This window comes from Stenella coeruleoalba (genome assembly GCF_951394435.1).
Source record: "Stenella coeruleoalba genome assembly, chromosome: 18".
Taxonomy (NCBI): Eukaryota; Metazoa; Chordata; class Mammalia; order Artiodactyla; family Delphinidae; genus Stenella; species Stenella coeruleoalba.
Genome location: NC_137164.1, coordinates 54,682,137 through 54,703,695, shown reverse-complemented (window position 1 = coordinate 54,703,695; position 21,559 = coordinate 54,682,137). Strand labels below are relative to the sequence as shown.

Genomic DNA, 21,559 nt, shown 5'->3' with positions numbered 1-21,559 from the left:
ACTCCAGGACAATGGAAAACCACTGTGTATAGTTTCTTGTTTCAACTTTTTAAAATGTAACTACATATATAAATGCATATATTCTTTTTAACCTACACTTTCTACAGAGATTGAAATGCTTCTTGCTTTTTATTTGTAATATAACATATTACCGAACGTAGATCAATTTTCTAAAACTTTCTTTCTAACTATTTAGAATTTCTCATCTCAGATGTGCCATAACGCAGAGATTGAACTATTGAAGAGAATTTAGATAGTTTCCAATTTTTTAAATATATTTATTTGCTTCTTTGTTTACATTGACTAATTTAATATATATAGAGAGAGAGAAAGAAAAAAAACAGAGAAAGAGAGAGGAAGACTTTGTAGTTATCTGGGTCATCCAACCCTGCCAATATATTAACTTTATTTTTCTTCTAGACCAAATGCCAAATGATATTCAGTTTCAAATTCAGTGTACCTCTTCCCTGTATTCAGTGTAAGCAGCCCTCCTCTTGGAAATCAGTACCTCTACCCAGCAAAGTTTAAGGACTAGAAATATAAATTCTGTGAGAAAAAGGAGACAATTTCCTTCCATCACTTGGGTCTTAGACCATATATGGTGCATCCTTAATAGGACCATAACACCTTACATCAATGATTCATTCAATATATATACTGCTGCTGGAAGAAAGAGCCCTGACCACCATACAAGACATTATTCACATGTTGATATCTGACTGATACAGTTTATGGTAGAAATATTTCTGTATTGATCCTATCATTCTGCTTTCTCTGTCACTTCTCCTCTGCTCTTTAATAGGTCTAATTTGATGATGTGAAGGACCATATTCCACAAAATAATGTAACCTATGAACATTCAGCTGATGATTTTGTCGGAAGTACAGTGAACAAGGAAGGCCTATCCATATTCAGAGAAGGTGTGAATTCCAGTAATGATAAATTGCTGTCCTCTCACTGGTGGAAGGTGTTAGATGCAGTCAATCTGCTACCAAGTAACTGGCTAGTCTCCTTAAGGCTTACAATACTGAGGGCTAAATATCAGTTTCTGTTAAATGTCAGTCTCTGCTGCTGGAATGTAAGTCCTTCAGCAGCAGTAGTAGATGGAGCAGTCTTGGAAAATGTAGTTCTCTTCTTTCAAACAAATGTACAGCCTCTATCACCGTCACCATAACCGTTGTATGGATGAATTTATTGCAGCGGCCCAGAGTGGTCGAACTAAGACACTAACTGGCAGACATAAAAGAAATATTCTTCCATTTGATTGTTTAGTGTCCCCACAGCACACATTTTTTTGCTGTACCTTACCATGAGATCTACAGATCTGCACCCTTTGTGTCTACTCCCATATGTTCATCTACATGCTTTGTCCCCAAACATTTGAACAAGAAATTATGATTTAGTTTCTTTTGGACCAATGACCAACAAACTCAACCATCTTCTATGTCCTAGAATCAAGATATATATAAAGCTTTGGCCACTGCTCCTTCCATACAAAACAAATGTCTAAGTTCACTCTTTTTTTTTCTTTTTAACATTTTTATTGGAGCATAATGGCTTTATAGTGGTGTGTTAGTTTCTTCTTTATAACAAAGTGAATCAGTTATACAAATACATATATCCCCATATCTCTTCCCTCTTGCGTCTCCCTCCCTCCCACCCTCCCTATTCCTACCCTTCTAGCTGGTCACAATGCATCAAGCTGATCTCCCTGTGCTATGCGACTGCTTCCCACTAGCTATCTATTTTACATTTGGTAGTGTACATATGTCCATATATACACTACCACTCTCACTTTGTCCCAGCTTACCCTTCCCCCTCCCCATGTCCTCAAGTCCATTCTCTAGCAGGTCTCCGTCTTTATTCCCGTCTTGACCGTAGGTTCTGCATGACTATTTTTTTTTGACATTCCATATATACATGTTAGCATACGGTATTTGTTTTTCTCTTTCTGACTTACTTCACTCTGTATGACAGATTCTAGGTCCATCCAACTCACTACAAATAACTCAATTTCATTTCTTTTTATGGCTGGGTAATATTCCATTGTATATATGTGCCACATCTTCTTTATCCATTCATCCGATGATGGACACTTAGGTTGCTTCCAGGTTCTGGCTATTGTAAATAGAGCTGCAATGAACATTGTGGAACATGACTCTTTTTGAATTATGGTTGTCTCAGGGTATATGCCCAGTAGTGGGATTGCTGGGTCATATGGTAGTTCTACTTTTAGATTTTTAAGGAACCTCCATACTGTTCTCCATAGTGGCTGTATCAATTTATGTTCCCACCAACAGTGTATGAGGGTTCCCTTTTCTCCACACCCTCTCCAGCATTTATTGTTTGTAGATTTTTTGATGATGGCCATTCTGACAGGGGTGAGATGGTATCGCATTGTAGTTTTGACTTGCATTTCTCTAATGATTAATGATGTTGAGCATTCTTTCATGTGTTTGTTGGCAGTCTGTATATCTTCTTTGGAGAAATGTCTATGTAGGTCTTCTGCCCATTTTTGGATTGGGTTGTTTGTTTTTTTGATATTGAGCTGCATGAGCTCCTTGTACATTTTGGAGATTAATCCTTTCTCAGTTCTTTCATTTGCAAATATTTTCTCACATTCTGAGGGTTGTCTTTTCATCTTGTTTATGGTTTCCTTTGCTGTGCAAAAGTTTTTAAGTTTCATTAGGTCTCATTTGCTTATTTTTGTTTTTGTGGAACCCAGAAAAATGGTACAGATGAACCGGTTTGCAGGACAGAAGTTGAGACACAGATGTAGAGAACAAATGTATGGACACCAAGGGGGGAAAGTGGCAGAGGGTGGGGGTGGTGGTGTGAAGAATTGGGCGATTGGGATTGACATGTATACACTGATATGTATAAAATTGATGACTAATAAGAACTTGCAGTATAAACAAACAAACAAACAAACTTTGTTTTTGGTTATTTGTATGGAAATATGTTAATATAAATGTTTCAGACATTACATGAAATTTTAAAAAATCTTATATATTCTGGTATGTCATAAGTCATAATTCTAGTTATTACTTTAAAATGTATATCTCAGAAATAACTAAATTTCCTTATCAATTGCATTATTATGAACTTTCATCAAATCTTTAACCGTGGTCATTTTTAAGTCTTTTGTCATTTACAGATAGTTCTGGGTGTACTCTGATGCTTTCACAAAAATATTCCTATAAAAGGGTTTCATCTTCAAGGAATGCATGGAAAAGACTCTGACAAGTACAGGTTTATGATAACTGACTATACTGCTGAACTGAATGAATAAGCATTTTTGAACTCTAATGGAAAACTGATGAATTCATAAAATTGCTAACAAAAGATCAAGATGAAAAAAAAATAATTACATGGGACTGAGTGAACTGATGAGGATGATTATAATTTTTGTGACTTTCTGTTTGAATACAAAAAAAAAATTACAGGACAATATCATTGATGAACATAGATGCAAAAATCCTCAATAAAATATCAGCAAACAGAATCCAGCAGCACATTAAAAGGATCATACAACATGATCAAGTGGGGTTTATCCCAGGGATGCAAGGATTCTTCAATATACGCAAATCAATCAATGTGATACACCGTATTAACAAGTTGAAGGATAAAAACCATATGATCATCTCAATACATGCAGAAAAAGCTTTTGACAAAATTCAACACCCATTTATGATAAAAACCCTCCAGAAGGTAGGCTTGAGGGAACTTACCTCAACATAATAAAGGCCATATATGACAAACACACAGCCAACATCGTTCTCAATGGTGAAAACCTGAAACTATTTCCAGTATCATCAGGAACAAGACAAGGTGGCCCACTCTCACCACTATTATTAAACATAGATTTGGAAGTTTTAGCCACAGGAATCAGAGAATAAAAAGAAATAAAAGGAATCCAAATTGGAAAAGAAGAAGTAAAACTGTCACTGCTTGCAGATGAAATGATACTATACATAGAGAATCCTAAAGATGCTACCAGAAAACTACTAGAGCTAATCACTGAATTTGGTAAAGTAGCAGGATACAAAATTAATGCACAGAAATCTCTTGCATTCCTAATGATGAAAAATTGGAAAGTGAAATTAAGAAAACACTTCCATTTACCACTGCAACAAAAAGAATAAAATACCTAGGAATAAACCTACCTAAGGAGACAAAAAACCCATATGCAGAAAATTATAAGACACGGATGAAAGAAATTAAAGATGATAGGAATAGATGGAGAGATATACCATGTTCTTGGATTGGAAGAATCAACATTGTGAAAATGACTATACTACCCAAAGCAATCTACAGATTCAGTGCAATCCCTATCAAACTACCAATGGCATTTTCACATAATTAGAACAAAAAATTTCACAATTTTTATGGAAACACAAAAGACCCCGAATGGCCAAAGCAATATTGAGAATGGAAAACGGAGCTGGAGGAATCAGGCTCCCAGGTTTCAGACTATACTACAAAGCTACAGTAATCAAGACAGTATTGGTACTGGCACAAAAACAGAAATATAGATTAATGGAACAGGATAGAAAGCCCAGAGATAAACCCACACACATATGGTCACCTTATCTTTGATAAAGGAGGCAAGAATATACAATGGAGAAAAGACAGCCTCTTCAATAAGTGGTGCTGGGAAACCTGGACAGCTACATGTGAAAGAATGAAATTAGAAAACTCCCTAACACCATAAACAAAAATAAACTGAAAATGGATTAAAGACCTAAATGTAAGGCCAGACACTCTGAAACTCTTAGAGGAAAACATAGGCACAACACTCTATGACATAAATCACAGCAAGATCCTTTTTGACCCACCTCCTCCACCTTCTCTGATTGTCATGGCTAGTACTTGCAAAACTATGTTGAGTAAGAGTGGTGAGAGTGGACATCCTTGTCTTGTTCCTGATCTTAGACGAAATGCTTTCAGTTTTTCACCATTGAGAATGATGTTTGCTATGAGTTTATCATACATGGCCTTTATTATTTTGAGGTAGGTTCTCTCTATGCCCACTTTCTGGAGTGTTTTTTGTCATAAATGGGTGGTGAATTTTGTCAAAAGCTTTTTTTGCATTTATTGAGATGATCATATGGTTTTTATTCTTCAATTTGTTAATATGGTGTATCACACTGATTGATTTGTGTATACTGAAGAATCCTTGCATCCCTGGGATAATTCCCACTTTATCATGGGGTATGATCCTTTTAATGTGTTGTTGGATTCTGTTTGCTAGTATTTTGTTGAGGATTTTTGCATCTATATTCATCAATGATATTAGTCTGTAATTTTTTTTCGTAGTATCTTTGTCTGGTTTTGGTATCAGGGTGATGGTGGCCTCATAGAATGAGTTTGGGAGTGTTCCTTCCTCTGCAATTTTTTGGAAGAGTTTGAGAAGGATGGGTGTTAGCTCTTCTCTAAATGTTTGACAGAATTCACCTGTGAAGCCATCTGGTCCTAGACTTTTGTTTGTTGGAAGATTTTTAATCACAGTTTCAATTTTTTACTTCTGATTGGTTTGTTCATATTTTCTGTTTCTTCCAGGTTCAGTTTTGGAAGGTTATACCTTTCTAAGAATTTGTCCATTTCTTCCAGGTTGTCCATTTTATTGGCATAGAGTTGCTTCTAGTAGTCTCTTAGGATGTTTTGTATTTCTGCTGTGTCTGTTGTAACTTCTCCTTTTTCATTTCTAATTTTACTGATTTGAGTCTTCTCCCTCTTTTTCTTGATGAGTCTGGCTAATAGCTTTTCAATTTTGTTTATGTTCTCAAAGAACCAGCTTTTAGTTTTATTGATCTTTGCTATTGTTTTCTTTTTTTCTATTTCAAGTATTTCTGCTCTGATCTTTATGATTTCTTTCCTTCTGCTAACTTTGCATTTTGTTTGTTCTTCTTTCTCTAGTTCTTTTAGCTGTAAGGTTAGATTGTTTAATTGAGGTTTTTCTTGTTTCTTGAGGTAGGCTTATAGCTATAACTTCACTCTTAGAACTGCTTTAGTATTGTTTAGCCTCTATGTGTTTGTGTTTTTTACTTTTTTTCCCTGTAATTCATTTCTAAACTATATAGCTTATAGCTATAAACTTCGCTCTTAGAACTGCTTTAGTATTGTTTAGCCTCTATGTGTTTGTGTTTTTTACTTTTTTTCCCTGTAATTCATTTCTAAACTCATAGTGCTGTGGTCAGAAAAGATGCTTGATATGATTTCAATTTTCTTAAATTTACTGAGGCTTGATTTGTGACCCAAGATGTGATCTATCCTGGAGAATGTTCCGTGCACACTTGAGAAGAAATTGTACTCTGATGTCTTTGGATGGAATGTCCTATAAATATCAATTAAATCTTTCTGGTCTATTGTGTCATTTAAAGCTTCTGTTTATTTATTTTCATTTTGGATGATCTGTCCATTGGTGTAAGTGAGGTGTTAAAGTCCCCCACTATTATTGTGTTACTGTCGATTTCCTCTTTTATAGCTGTTAGCAGTTGACTTATGTATTGAGGTGGTCCTATGTTGTGTGCATATATATTTATAATTGTTATACCTTCTTCTTGGATTGATTCCTTCATCATTATGTAGTGTCCTTCCTTGTCTCTTTTAACATTCTTTGTTTTAAAGTCTATTTTATCTGATATGAGTATAGCTACTCCAGCTTTCTTTTGATTTCCATGGAATATCTTTTTCCATCTCCTCATTTTCAGTCTGTATGTGTCCCTAGGTCTGAAGTGGGTCTCTTGTAGACAGCACATATATGGGTCCTGTTTTTTTATCCATTCAGCAAGACTGTGTCTTTTGGTTGGAGCATTTAATCCATTCACGTTTAAGGTAATTATCGATATGTATGTTCCTATGACCATTTTCTAAATTGTTTTGGTTTGTTTTTGTAGATCCTTTTCTTCTCTTGTGTTTCCCACTTAGAGAAGTTCCTTTAGCATTTGTTGTAGAGCTGGTTTGGTGGTGCTGAATTCTCTTAGCTCTTGCTTGTCTGTAAAGCTTTTGATTTCTCCATCGAACCTGAATGAGATCCTTGCCGGGTAATGTTGGTTGTAGGTTCTTCCCTTTCCTCACTTTATCATGCCACTGTTGTGGAGGCATGACCTCTATGCTCTGATAATCTTATTGGACCTTGTCAGGCGCTTTACCCGGCATGCTAGTGTTGTACTGTCATTTCATCGGCTGTATGAGATGGCTCCAGTGGATGGTAGCTTTAACCACAGTCTGGAGATTTTGAAGAGTCCTCTTGCTTTAGGACCCACTCAAAATTTGCAGACTTTTGAGTCACTCAACTATTTTGAGCAATATATTCCATCCAGTGTCCTTGGTGTTTCTTCCATCATTTCAAAAAAGTCTCAGAAAACTGTTTTTTTCTTTGTGGTATGGGCTACAACATGCTGAAATGTATTAAGAAAATATCTTGTTCTGCCTCATATGATTATATACTTTAAAAATTCATAAATGTGATAGGTCCCTCATTCTTCATGCCTTTTATCTCTTACCATGAGGCATACTTCTGTTTTACTTTTTCATCTAGAATACCTGCAACTCCCTGCTCACCAGATCCAATTAGCATCATTGATTATGTGAACTTATGTGTGCTTTTTTATGAATGGCAAGATGATCAAGTTTACTTGGGCCACGTTATTATGGTTGACGGCTTATACAACCATAAGACAGTCAATGTGGACAGCTCTCCTTACCACATAAAAGTCAATTGTTTTTGGTCATACTTATTGTTGGAGACTGAAACAAAAACCAAACCAAACCAAGCCAAACCAAAACAAGGAACACCTAATTTGGCAGATAATGGACTGAAATGCCAAGTGCCAGAGGCTCTGTTGAGTTCTGACAATCAAGATACCTCAAACATCACAGCATCTTGTGTCCTGGCTACCACTTAACTAAATTTAAGATAGTCCACAGACAAATGCCATGATTCATTTCCCCCCCTAAGGATCAAGCAGGTAACTGAGTTAGAGAATAATAGGATCTACTGCCTTCCTTTTAATTTATTTATTTTCTGGAATCCCATTATTTTTTAAGCTTTAAAAAAAATTCTATTGAAACATATTGATTACAATGTTGCATTAGTTTCAGGTGTACAGCAAAGTGATTCAGATATATATATCTATCTTTCTATATATATCGATACACACACACACACACACACACACATACACTCAATACACAGGCACATGAAAAGATGCTCCACATCACTAATTATTAGATAAATGCAAATGAAAACTACAATGAGGTATCACCTCCTGCCTTTTTAAAATTTTGAAGATGGCATCAATCTTTGCAACTTCTACTTGTGATTCACTCTCTTGGCTGGGGCCTGGAACTTCAGGGAATTTCATGTGGCTCTTCCTCCTACTATGACTTTTAACGCCCAAACCGTGTAACTCATGTGAGGGCTTTCTTAGATGTTAAATGTTTGTGTTCTAGTTACATACTCTAAGATTGGGAACATATTAAGTTGCTCTCTCTGGCACAACTAAAGACTCTTAGTGAGTGCATTCTAAATCTGCATTACTAAAGATAAAGCTTTTCCTAAGCAGCAATATAATCTGCATGGCTTTGCCTGTTATAGATTATTGTGCAAAATGTGTTGTTTCCCCTTATTTTTCTCACTCAGGGCACTAGTTTAGAATAATCTATTTGATAATGCCCACCACTTGGCTATATAAAGATCTAACAGATGTTTGCTTTTTTAAGTTGTATTTTAATTTACTCCCTAGTACTATCTGTATTATATTAATAATAGCTTAATAATAATGTGTGATCATTACAGATCACTTAGAAAACATTAAAAATAATAAGAATTCATAATTTTATCCCACAGAGATAATTTAAGAATTTAGCATATTTCCTTCTAATTCTTTTTCAATGACTACGTTTAATGTGTTTCTGTTTATGTATGCATGCGTGTGTGTGTGCGTGAGTATGGCCTCTTCCACCACAAATCTGTATGTATAAATAGAAATAAAATTTTTATTTTACAATAGTCTAGATTGACAGAAAAGTTGCAAAGATAGTATAGAATTTCCATATTCCCTGCACCTAGTTCCTGCTATTGTTAATATCATATATTACTATGGTAATTTATCAGAATTACTGAACCAATATTGATACACTATTATTAACTGGCCTACTATTATTAATATTACCTAATTTTTTACTTACTGTATTGTTTACTGTTCCAGTATCCCATCTAGGAATACTACACTACAGTTACTCATGTCTCTATAGGCTCTTCATCTCAGACCTTCCTCATTTTTAATAGCTTGATCCTTTTCAAAAGTACTAGTCAGGTGTTTTGTAAACTGTTCCCAAATGTGAGTTTGATGGCAAGCATAAAGGGATGGTATTTTTGAAATAATTTTTATTTTATTTTTGTTATTTTAATTATAAATAATTTATACTTTTTTTTTTTTTTTTTTTTTTTGCGGTACGCGGGCCTCTCCCGTTGCGGAGCCCAGGCTCCGGACGCGCAGGCTCAGTGGCCACGGCTCACGGGCCTAACCGCTCCGCGGCATGTGGGATCCTCCCAGACCGGGGCACGAACCCGTGTCCCCTGCATCAGCAGGTGGACTCTCAACCACTGCGCCACCAGGGAAGCCCTATACTTTTTTTAACTCGAATTCTGCCATGATATTTTCTGTTCATGATCTTCATCTCATTTTCTTTATATTGTTGGTTTTTTCCTGTCAATTTTCTGTATATATTCTTTATCATTTTTAAATTTTCTTTTTAAAAATAAACTTAAAAGAATTTTAGAATAATTTAAGAAGGTTTATTGAAAACTTGCAAAAATAATACAGAGATTTTTGGTATTCTCTAAATCACTTTCCCATGCTGCTGACAATGTAACAGGGTACATTAATCAAAAGTAAGGAATGAGCATTAGAATATTCCTATTACCTAACTCTGGACTTTATTCAGATTCCACTGGATTTTCCATTAATGTTCTGTTTTGCTTCAAAGATCCACACTAGAATACCACATTGCATTTAGTCATCATACCTCCTTAGCCTTCTCTGGTCTATTACAGTTTCTTAGTTTTTCTCTTGTTTTTTACTTAATGTTATTTCCCAAGTTCTTTGGATCCAATAAATAAGTAGGTAGGTTCCTTATACATGGTGTTTTACCTGAATCTCTCACTATGAGGAAGTATGACATGATGAAACCATTTTTCTTATGTTTAATTAACTTCATATTACATGTTTTTGCCTCTGTTTTAGCAGTTTCAACTAAATAAATTATGCATAGTAAAGTTTTTATTTATCTTTTATCACTGTTTCTATACGTTATGCCGAATCTCCCTGTCCAACCCCCTACTAGTACCTTAATCAGATTTTGTATCTTGCCAGCCACTTTATCTTTTTCAAGCTAAGTCCAGCCTAAATAAAGTTCAATTCCCACCTTCATTTGAAGCTCATATCCTACTTTCATTCCACTATGAAGACTTGACCTGGGATTCTGAATTTTGGAGTTGGGACCCACAGCGGTATTGTCTGGTTCCAAGTTACCTCCTTTTTACTCCTTCTCTAAAACTTAGATGTCTGAATGTAAAGAGCAAAATAATATGTGGGTCTTCACTAATTGGCCATTTAACGGTGTTCTTTCTTTTGCGTGTTGTTGATTCTCAGGTGAAGAGTGACTGGTCCTTAAGGCACTTGGTGAGATTGATGCTGAAATCTTGATCCTTCATGGGGAAACCATGTGTTTTGTAGACAGCTCATTGGAGTTACTCTCTCTAGTTTCCTATACTTTCTGCTTGTCCTTTTACCCCCTTACTCACCTCCTTTATCTGAGGCTCTGACCCAAACACACTTCTTCTTTTGATCCCTTCGAATAGCAGGCAGCTCTTTCGAGTGAATCTGGGTAGGGTAACTCAAGTCCAGAAAATACTGATGGCATCTTCTTAGACATAACAAAACATGGGGATATGGACTGCTTATTTTTGACTCCTGTTTCAGTCTTGTCGTTTCTCCCTATATTTTTGTAGGTGATGGTGGTGGTTGTTTATGATGTTAATGCAGGCACAGATAAATCTTGCCTAAGAAGATGTCCAACTGGGGAATAAGAGGGTACCGCTCCTGTCCTCCTCCTTGTGCCTTTCCTTCTCCTGCCACTCATCCTCTTTTGTTCTTCTCTTTCTGACGTACACTCTGATACCCACAAAAAAACAGCCCTGAGATAAATGTTAGGCTTTTCTAGGTTGGGCTGAATGCCATGCTGAATAACATCAGTGTTCTCTTTGTAAAGAAAGAGATCACGAACATGGAACAAACAAATAGTAGTGCCTATCACAGACGTGAATCTGGCACATATTCATATCTGACTCTCTAGTCCATGATTAGGGGAAATTCAAGGTCTCATAATACGTTAAATACAGCTAGAGGAAACTTGTGATGCTTAGTGAGATAATCTATAGTTAATCATTAGAATGCATTTAGAATTTACATAATACAAAATGGTAAAACAAAATCATAGAGATCAGAATCAGAAAAACTATGTTCTGGTCTAAGCCTTACAAATAATTAGCTGTTTCTTCTTAAGCCTACTTAAATTTTTCTTCTTCAATTTTCTCACTTGCCTGTTCACTAGAAGCATATTAAATCCCATTTCTTACCTGAAACTGCAATGAAGTAACAGTAATGGTAATAATCATTGACATCAATATCATTTATTGAACACTCACATTTGAGCAAGCTCCCATTAAAACAAGTAAATACTACGTGTAAATAAATAACATACATAGTGTGCATATATGTATACAACATTATGAATATTTAGTCATATACTCACTTGTTTTCTAATAATAGCCTTTCCTCTATTTTCCCACTTGCTATAATATTTTGAAAAACATTGGTTTCTTTTCAATATTGGTACTGTAGAAAATTTAAATTATATTGGCATTATTACAACTCACATTGTAAGATAAGCACTTTAGGCAGGAAGAAATAAACCAAGCATAATGGCCCTTGAGGCAGGCTCTAGATATTTATTACCACTCCCTTACAAAATCACAGTCCAAGATGACAAATAGGCCCCATGCAAAGAAAACAAATATTTAAAATAAACTTTTTAATTGAACTAGTTCATGGTTCCAAATAAACCATTATATTTGAAATATGATCACAATTACCCTAGCACTTAGTTCCTAATATATCATCAGAGTCAAGTGAGAGAGTAAGTAGCATGACACTGAAAGTATTTAATTATTTTCATTTAATGATACTTCTATAACGGGACTCTGTGGAATCTAACCCTGTTAACTCTGCCAATTTTTATATCGGTTCAATATGAATACAATGAGAGTGAGAGCATTTGATTTAATTTGCCAGAGGTAGTAGTGAGCCCAACAGCTAAAATTATGGAGATACCCTTTGACATATGTGATCTGAGGACAAGTTGGCTGTGACATCTATTACACAGCTTCAAATGATCTGGCTGGCTGAGTGCCTCTTTTGCAGTCATAACTCTATTTGCTTCTTTCATAAAATGAAGTATTGAATTTGGCATGATCACTTCAGCTAGCAGAGGACCTATTTCTTCAGTTAGAATCTCCAAACAAAAAGTACCCTTTCTGACCTCAGAGAATCTTTACTGTGACTTTTAGGACATTCCTCAAATCAAATTTGAAATGGAATTTTCAGAGACAGCCATTTAATAATACATAATTGGCACTCATTTCATTTTACTCTTCTTTGTGTAGTCAGGTGCCAAAGAAGCTTATATATTTCAAGCATAATGATGATGATAATAATAATAATAATGTTATTTTTAAATGCCTGCATTAGTATTTCTGTCCTCAAATACTATTATGTGCTTTTCCACTTTAGCATAATTACAGATATATCCATTAGCCTTCAAAGCAAATGTGAGGAAATGTGTCTCTGTCTGTATTGAACATTAAATTTGGCAAACTTATTGCTGCCATCAAAGTGCCAGAATTAAGCTGCATGCAGTTCAAAGGGCACTGCCTATGTACCTAGAGTTCCCTATTTATGCTAGTCCCCTCTCACCCCAAAACATCCTTAACCTTAGTGTTTCTGATGCTATTAACAGAATCATATGAGCAGGAGTTTTCTTCAAAGCTCTTTGGTACAAGCTCTGACACAAGGCAGAGATAACTAGACCCTCAGGAATAATGGGCATAAGGTCTGTGCCTACTTCTAATTATTGGAAATTCCCCATCACTTGCAAGAAAAATTTTTTTCCTTTTATCTCTACGTACTAGTTTAATTCCTCCTTTTAGAGTGTATGTGAACAAGCAGACATTCATTTTTTCACAAAATTCCTCAAATATTTGAGTGGAGCAAACTGTCAATACATATTTTTTTTTTAAATTGTCTACAAAATCACAGAAGCATTTATCTCTCATAGTTCCTCCTCTGTTGTTTCAAAATAGCACAGTGGAGACAAGTTACAATTCAAATTTCAAATACAGGAGTTATTTATCCAGAGACATGGAAATGTTTCCTCACTTCAAAACACATAAAGCCTAATTTAAAAAAAAATGCAATGAGATAATCTCAAGGTCTAAATTTATAGGACCTTTTATTTATAGGTTTCACAGGTTATTGTAAAAGCACACAGAGAAAAATATTTTTTCTATCGCAATTACAATGTATTCAGTTTAAAAATATGAAATATTTGATTCTAGATAGTTCTATTTGTATCAATCACCTATCAAAAGAAACAACATTTGGGTATTTATTCATACATAAAATGTTAATTTGTGTTTAATTTGATGAAATGACTGAAGTAAATAGGTCATACTTATTTTAAAAGATATTGTCACTGATCACAAGTGATGACTGAGTTTTAGTAAGTGTAGACTAACTTATCACCAATGCAATTTTGTATAAAAAAATTTATTAAACAAGATAAAATATAGAATTATTTATGTTCCACATCATATGTAGTTAGATAGATAAAAACTGATTAATAATCACTATGAAGATTTTCTAGAAGAAAGATGTAATAAAGGATAATATCTTCATTATACTGATAGAAAATTATAAACTGATTTTACTCTTCAATTTTAAATGTGAATATTCTGAAATGTTACTGAAAAATGTAACTTTTTTTGTAATTAAGAAGTTACTGGTACTTCTACTAGTACTACCAGAAAGAGAAATTAAGAAAACAATCCCATTTACAATCACATTCAAAAAGAATAAAATACCTCGGAATAAATCTAACAAAAGAGGTCAAAAACCTGTACTCAGAAAACTGTAAGACACTGATGAAAGAAACTGGTAACCACACAAATAGATGGAAAGATATACCCTGCTTCAGATTGAAAGAATTAATATTGTTAAAAGATCCATGCTACCCAAGATAATCTACAGATTCAACACAATCCCTATCAAAACACCAAAGGCATTTTTCACAGAACTAAAACAAATAATTCTAAATTTTATGTGAAAACACAAAATACCCTGAATAAGTAAAACAATCTTGAGAAAGAAGAACAAAGCTGAATGTATCACATGCCCTGATTTCAAACTATACTACAAAGCTACAGTAATCAAAACAGTATGTTACTGGCACAAAAACAGGCACATCAACGGGTAAATGGATAAAAGAGATGTGAGATATATATATATATATATATATATATATATGTATAAAATATATAATGGAATATTACTCAGCCATAAAAAAGAATGAAATATTCTCATTTGCAACAACATGGATGGACCTACAGGGTATTATGCTAAGTGAAATAAATCAGACAGAGAAAGACAAAAACTGTATGATTTCACTTACATGTGGAATCTAAAAACCAAAACAAATGAACAAACATAACAAAACAGAAACAGAGTCATTTATACAGAGAAGAAACAGGTGGCTGCCAGAGGGGAGGAGTTAGAGGAAGGAGAGAAATAAGTAAGGGAAATTAAGAGGTACAAATTTCTAGTTGCAAAATAAATGAGTCAGGGATATGTACATTGTGGGGAATATAGTCAATAATTATGTAACATCTTTGTATGGTGACAGGTCAATTATACTTCAAAAACAAACAAACTGGGGCTTCCCTGGTGGCGCAGTGGTTGAGAGTCCACCTGCCGATGCAGGGGACGCGGGTTCGTGCCCTGGTCTGGGAAGATCCCACATGCCGCGGAGCGGCTGGGCCCGTGAGCCATGGCCGCTGGGCCTGTGCGTCTGGAGCCTGTGCTCCGCAATGGGAGAGGCCACAACAGTGAGAGGCCCGCGTACCACACACACACACAAAAAAACAGCAAACTCATAGAAAAAGAAATCAGATTGGTGATTGCCAGAAGCAGGGAGTGGGGGGAGGGGAAATTCAATGAATGCAGTCAGAAAGTACAAACTTCCAGTTATAAGATAAATAAGTACTAGCAATGTAATGTACAACATGATAAACATAATTAACACTGCTGTATGTAATATATGAAAGCTGTTGAGAGTAAATCCTAGGAGTTCTCATCAGAAGGAAAAATGTTTGTATCTATATGAGATGACAGATATTCATTAAACTTATTGTGCTAATCATTTCATGATGTATGTAAGTAAAAATATTACGTTGTACACGTTAAACTTATACAGTGATGTATACCAATTAATTACATCTCAATAAAACTAGAAGAAAATAGTTACTAATAGATGATAACACAAAAATGTTCTCTTTATTTACAGTATACTGATATGAGAAGGTAAATTACTGAACTCAAAGGAAGAGACTGTCTTCTTTTGAGTATGGAGGTTCCTTTAAAAACTAAAAATAGAGCTATGATATGATCCAGCAATCCCACTCCTGAACATATATTCAGAAAAGATGAAAACTCTAATTTGAAACGATACATGTACCCCAATGTTCGTAGCAGCACTAATTTTTTTTTTAATTTACTTTATTCAGGTATAGTTGATTTACAATATTGTGTTAACTACTGCTGTACAGTAAAGTGATTCAGTTATACATATATATACATTCTTTTTCATATCCTTTTCCATTATGGTTTATTACAGGACACTGAACAGCAAACCTTGTTGTTTACCCATTCTATATATAATAGTTTGCATCTGCTAATCCCAAACTCCCAATCCATCCCTCCCCCACCCTCTTCCCCCTTGGCAACCACAAGTCTATTGTCTATGTCATAGCAGCACTATTTATAATAGACAAGACATGGAAACAACCCAAGTGTCCATCAATAGATGATTGGTCTAAGAAGATGTGGTGTGTGTGTGTGTGTATATATATATATATATATATATATATATACACACACACACACACACAATGAAATATACTCAGCCATAAAAAAGAATGAAATATTGCCATTTGCAGCAGCATGGTTGGATCTAGAAAATGTCATACTAAGTCAGAGAAAGACAAATACTATATGATACCTCTTGTATGTAGAATCTTAATGAATCTATATACAAAACAGAAACAGATCCACAGACATAGAAAACAAACTTACGGTTACCAAAGAGGAAAGGGAGGGGGGAGGGACAAATTAGGAGTATGGGACTAACAGAGATAAACTACTATACATAAAATAGATAAGCATTGAGGATTTACTGTATAACACAGGGAGCTATATTCAATATCTTGTAATAACCTATGACAGAAAACAATCTGAACAAATATATATATAATTGAAATACTTGATCAATTTGCTAAACCTGTGAAAATGTACAGCAACTACAGTCTGTACATTTTCACAGGTTTAACAAGTTGACAAAATTACAGTCTCTGCCTTTTTAAAATATAGTTGATTTACTGTATCATGTTAGTTTCAGGTATACAACAGACTAGTTTCTGAACAATCAAATGTCTTGTGTTTCTAGTAATATGTGTCCATTTGGAAAGTATGATGTGTTGTCTCGATAACTTTTTGATTCAGTCAATTTAAAAGAAAGGCAATTGCAAAAGCAAGATGTATATGTGTATATATATATATATATATATGCATGTTATGTTTGTGTGCATATAAACAGCAAAATACATATATACATGTGTGTTTACGTATGTGCATTTGTGTGTGTTGATGTAGGCACAGAGATATAGAAGTCTAGTTGACCTTTGAATAACTCCATGGTCAGGGGTGCTGACCCTCCCAGCAGTCAAAAATGCGGGCTTAACTTCACACTTGGCCCTCTGTATCTATGGTTCAGCATCTGCAAGTTCAACATGTAGTACTGTAGCTTATTTAGTGAAAAAAATCCACCTATAAGTGGACCTGTGCAGGTCAAACCTGTGCTGTTCAAAGGTCAATTGTAAATACAGATATAAGTATGCTCATTCAAGTTTCCTAAACATTAGCATAATCCTAGTATAAATACTAAATAACTAAATGAATAATGCTTATCATATGAAATGTACCAATTTCTTTCAAGACAGCTGTACAGCTTTCCTTGGTAGAATAATCACACTTAGATATTTCATTTTTGTAATAAAATTTGCATATCTACCTTTTAAAAAAATTTTCTAACATGTGTAATATTACAATTGTAATTATTCTCCAGTGTAAATGAATACTAATTAATCAAATACATTAAAATGTATCTGAAGACATAATATGCTTCTCCAGAGTGTAATTATTGAATTGGTGATCTTCAAACATTGGTAGTGTCTTAATTTCTGTAATATATTTGGAGAAAATAAATTAAAAGTATCCATAACCTTCATTTTGTTGGGTGACTTTAGTTATATTTTACCCCTTAAATTATTTTTAAAGGCATATGGCTTTATTCTCTTTTTTCTTTTTCATTTTATGGGTATCAAGAGAACAGTTATTTTTGCTGCCATAATGAGAATAAATTTTTTTCCAAAATTTGACCACATGCTTGGCATATAAAAAGAAGATAAGCCTTAGTGGAAATATACTATAATAATACATATAAATACAGAAAAAATAGTATGTCCAACTATACCCATTTATGAAAATAATATGTATAATGATACAAATATCAATCTAAATTGTTGCATATGAGGAAACTATTCCTGATATGAAACATGAAAGTCACCAAGTTACACATTAAAATAAATGTGAACTTATTGACTAATAGGCCACATAATACTTTATGTTGCAAGCCAGGTTGTAAGTGCTAACTTTTGAAATTTCACAATATGAAAAACAGTATTTGATCTGTTTTGAGAACAGGAAACTGAGGCTCAGAAATGTTATTTAACTTGTCCAATAACTCACAATTAGCAAATGATGAAGGCAAGATTTGCACCTGGGTTCTTTGCTGATTAAGTGTACACATTTTCCAAGATGAAGAGTGTTGTGAAGGTCTTTTGAGAAGCCAATAATTTTTTGAGGTACTACTGAGACTCCTCAAGGCTATCAGAGAATATAAACAAGAGGCAGGGTATGGTGTGAAAGGACTGTTATTTTTATTTTTGAATTTTTTTACAATTCATAATGTTTTTAATATACTGCAATTGTATTTCAGTCGCACAAAGTTAGCGTGTAGTAAATTTAAATGAAACTATGGTAAAAAATAGCAAAGAACTAAAAAAATCGAAAAAGGATAGGAATAAAGACACAGGTGTAGAGAATGGACTTGAGGACACGGGGAGGGGGAAGGGTAAGCTGGGACGAAGTAAGAGAGTGGCATGGACATATATACAGTACCAAATGTAAAACAGACAGCTAGTGGGAAGCAGCTGCATATAGCACAGGGAGGTCAGCTCTGTGCTTTGTGACCACCTAGAGGGGTGGGATAGGGAGGGTGGGAGGGAGACACAAGAGGGAGATATGGGGATATATGTAAACGTATAGCTGATTCACTTTGTTATACAGCAGCAACTAACATAACAATGTAAAGCAATTATACTCCAATAAAGATGTTTAAAAAAAAGCTAAATATGTAAATAAATAAATGAGGGAAGTACAATTAAAGCATGAGAATTCAACATTCATTGGTATTTCATCTTCAGTTTTTTCATACTGACACTTGATACTTGCAAATTTTGAAACAAACTTTGAGATCACGATGACTATTCTGAAGAGATTTCAGCACCAGAACTAAGATTTGTACATTCAGTTGTTTTGCGATTGACTTGTTAGCCATTTGCATAGCGTATAGTACAGATTTGTCACTGGTCAGATCACAGTGTTGAAGGAAAGAAGTACCTTCCTGTAATTAGAAAGGATCCCCTAAACTGCACTCACCTTAAGACATCCAACGTACAAGAGCACAAAAACCATGACAATAATGTGTCTCCAAGGAACATAGTTTTGATAAGGAAAATAACTTAAGCTTCTGTTTCCCATTTTAATTACTGAAATCTCTAACAATGACAAAACTGTCACATAGGACAGTAAACATATACAGAAATTCAATCAAACTTCTTGGAAAGAACACATTTAGCAATCTGGGATAATGCAGAATGACAGGAAATATAACGTGATTCAACACTGGTTCTTTTAGTCATTTTACACAGACATCATGTTAATATTAGACCAAGGCACAAAACATTTAGTGCATAAACCAGTTTCTTTTTTAAGATCTATCATTTTTATCTTGGTCTTTTATCTTACTTTGGACCACCTGTACCCAGTACTCTATCCTACTGCTCAACTTAATCAACAAAATCAAAACCGATTTCTGACCAGATTTATGGGGGGCATATACATTTATATCATCAAAGTGTTTCCATGACCAAAAGTACAATAATAAAGATGAAAATGCCTCCTATTTCTTTTAGAAAATAGTACTTTATAAGCTTGCTGCATCTTTAATGTCTTTACTATTGGACGACAATGAATAATTGATAGAAAAAATACTATACTTAATTATGATAGCTCATCCATCACAGATTAATCTAAAAATGAAGTTTCTACAGAAACAGGAACTATTTTAACAAGGAAAAAAAATTCCCTCATTCAAACCTCTTTGAAGTGGTAATGGCTGCAAACCTGCAGCATTTAGAAAAGTATGTTATCAACAAGCTCTGTCTTATGAACTTAGATTAAGAAATCTAGAAAGCAGATGGTGGATTATTCCTTCACAATTTTAGTAAAATTACTGATAATCAAAGATTTCAAAGCAAATATGGCACAAAGCATAAATCAAGATGGAGAGCCTGGAGAATTTTTGATTTCCTAAATTTTCAAAAAATTCTATCATTGCAACATACAGGATTTCTCCCCTATTTTAATCTTAGAAGTTTCAAAGGAAAGGGAATGGATTACATACTCACACGTGAGTGCCCGCACACACGCACGCTCACACACACACACTTGGTGGTAAGTAGAGTATCTAGCTCCTTCTTCCCACCACCTAAGTCTCACTTTATTTATTAAAAGAAAATTATGCAGGACCCCTCGTTTTCCTTTCGTCTAATGATTTCTATGACCTTAATTGCTGCCATCATGGTTACTTTTCTAGTATTTCAACATAAGATTCAAAAGCAGCTTTGTAGTCAGGAACGTGTACCTGAACACCTGTATAACTGCAGGGCACCTAGGTAATAATAACTGACAAATTCAGGGATCGAACTTTTGAGTTCCACAGTAAGATATAATTCATGTGAATTATAAATGGTCTGAATCATGTTTCAGACCATTGAACTTACTGAAGTTAAAATACAAATAGCTGAAGACATGATGTAAAAGATTAAGTACTTGGTTCTGTTAACATATTTACCAATTAAAGTCACAAAATATTCCTCATTATTATTCATGCAGATAATTGAGAAAAAGATAGTGCAGAAATTAAGTTTAAATTAAACATTATTCCTTCCCTTCCTCCCACTTCCCTATACTCTACAAAATGTTTTCCCTGGGACTAGGCCTTGAAAAGGCCACTACATATTAGTTTGGCATGCATTACTGTCTGCAATTAAAAAAGCTAATTTTGTGATGGTTGTAATTATATTATAAAAATGTCCACATTCATCAATTTAAAAAGGTTGAAAACCTACAGTGAATCTACAATATAGTGTTTTACATTTGACCACTGGTTTGTGTTATGTACGAATCATAGATTTGGTAAATCACTAATAATTTAGGAAGGCATCTAAACCTTTAAATTCTGGATGAATTTATGTTCGAATCTACAAAATTGCTTTAAGGAAGTCGAGAGACTTCCTATCATTCTAGAATTCCTCACTCTGGGCAAATCATTTTTAGGACACTTTCTTATAAATATCACCCATTTGAAAGCACATACAATTCCAACTGTTCCACATTTTATGATCTTAACCTACATAGGGCTGATCTCAATTATTCATGGGACATCAAATGTGATAGGAAGACAAACCTGAGAGAAACATTTACAATACAATAGCATAACTTGCTAAATCCTTCATCAGCATTCTCTGAAAAAAACTTCTCAAAGTCTTTCTCCTCTTTATTTTAGCAATGGATTGTGGAAAATGTGTGATTTTCTCTTGACATGAAAATATTTCAAGGCACGGTGTCCTTGCCTGACTGGTTTAGTATTTTCTGCATAACTGATACAGGAACTCCTATACAACTCTCTTCCACCCTGTTGTAAAGGTCAGAAAAAAGCATCAAACTGGGAGGGTACTAGCTTATTGCCAGAGTAG

General features: G+C 34.5%; 1 protein-coding gene across 2 annotated transcripts in view; it reads right to left on the bottom strand.

Annotated features, from left to right (window-relative positions):
• LOC307176748 (uncharacterized protein) overlaps positions 1 to 21,559 on the bottom strand; it is a 580,566-nt gene that overhangs the window by 451,463 nt on the left and 107,544 nt on the right. The window lies entirely within an intron of this gene.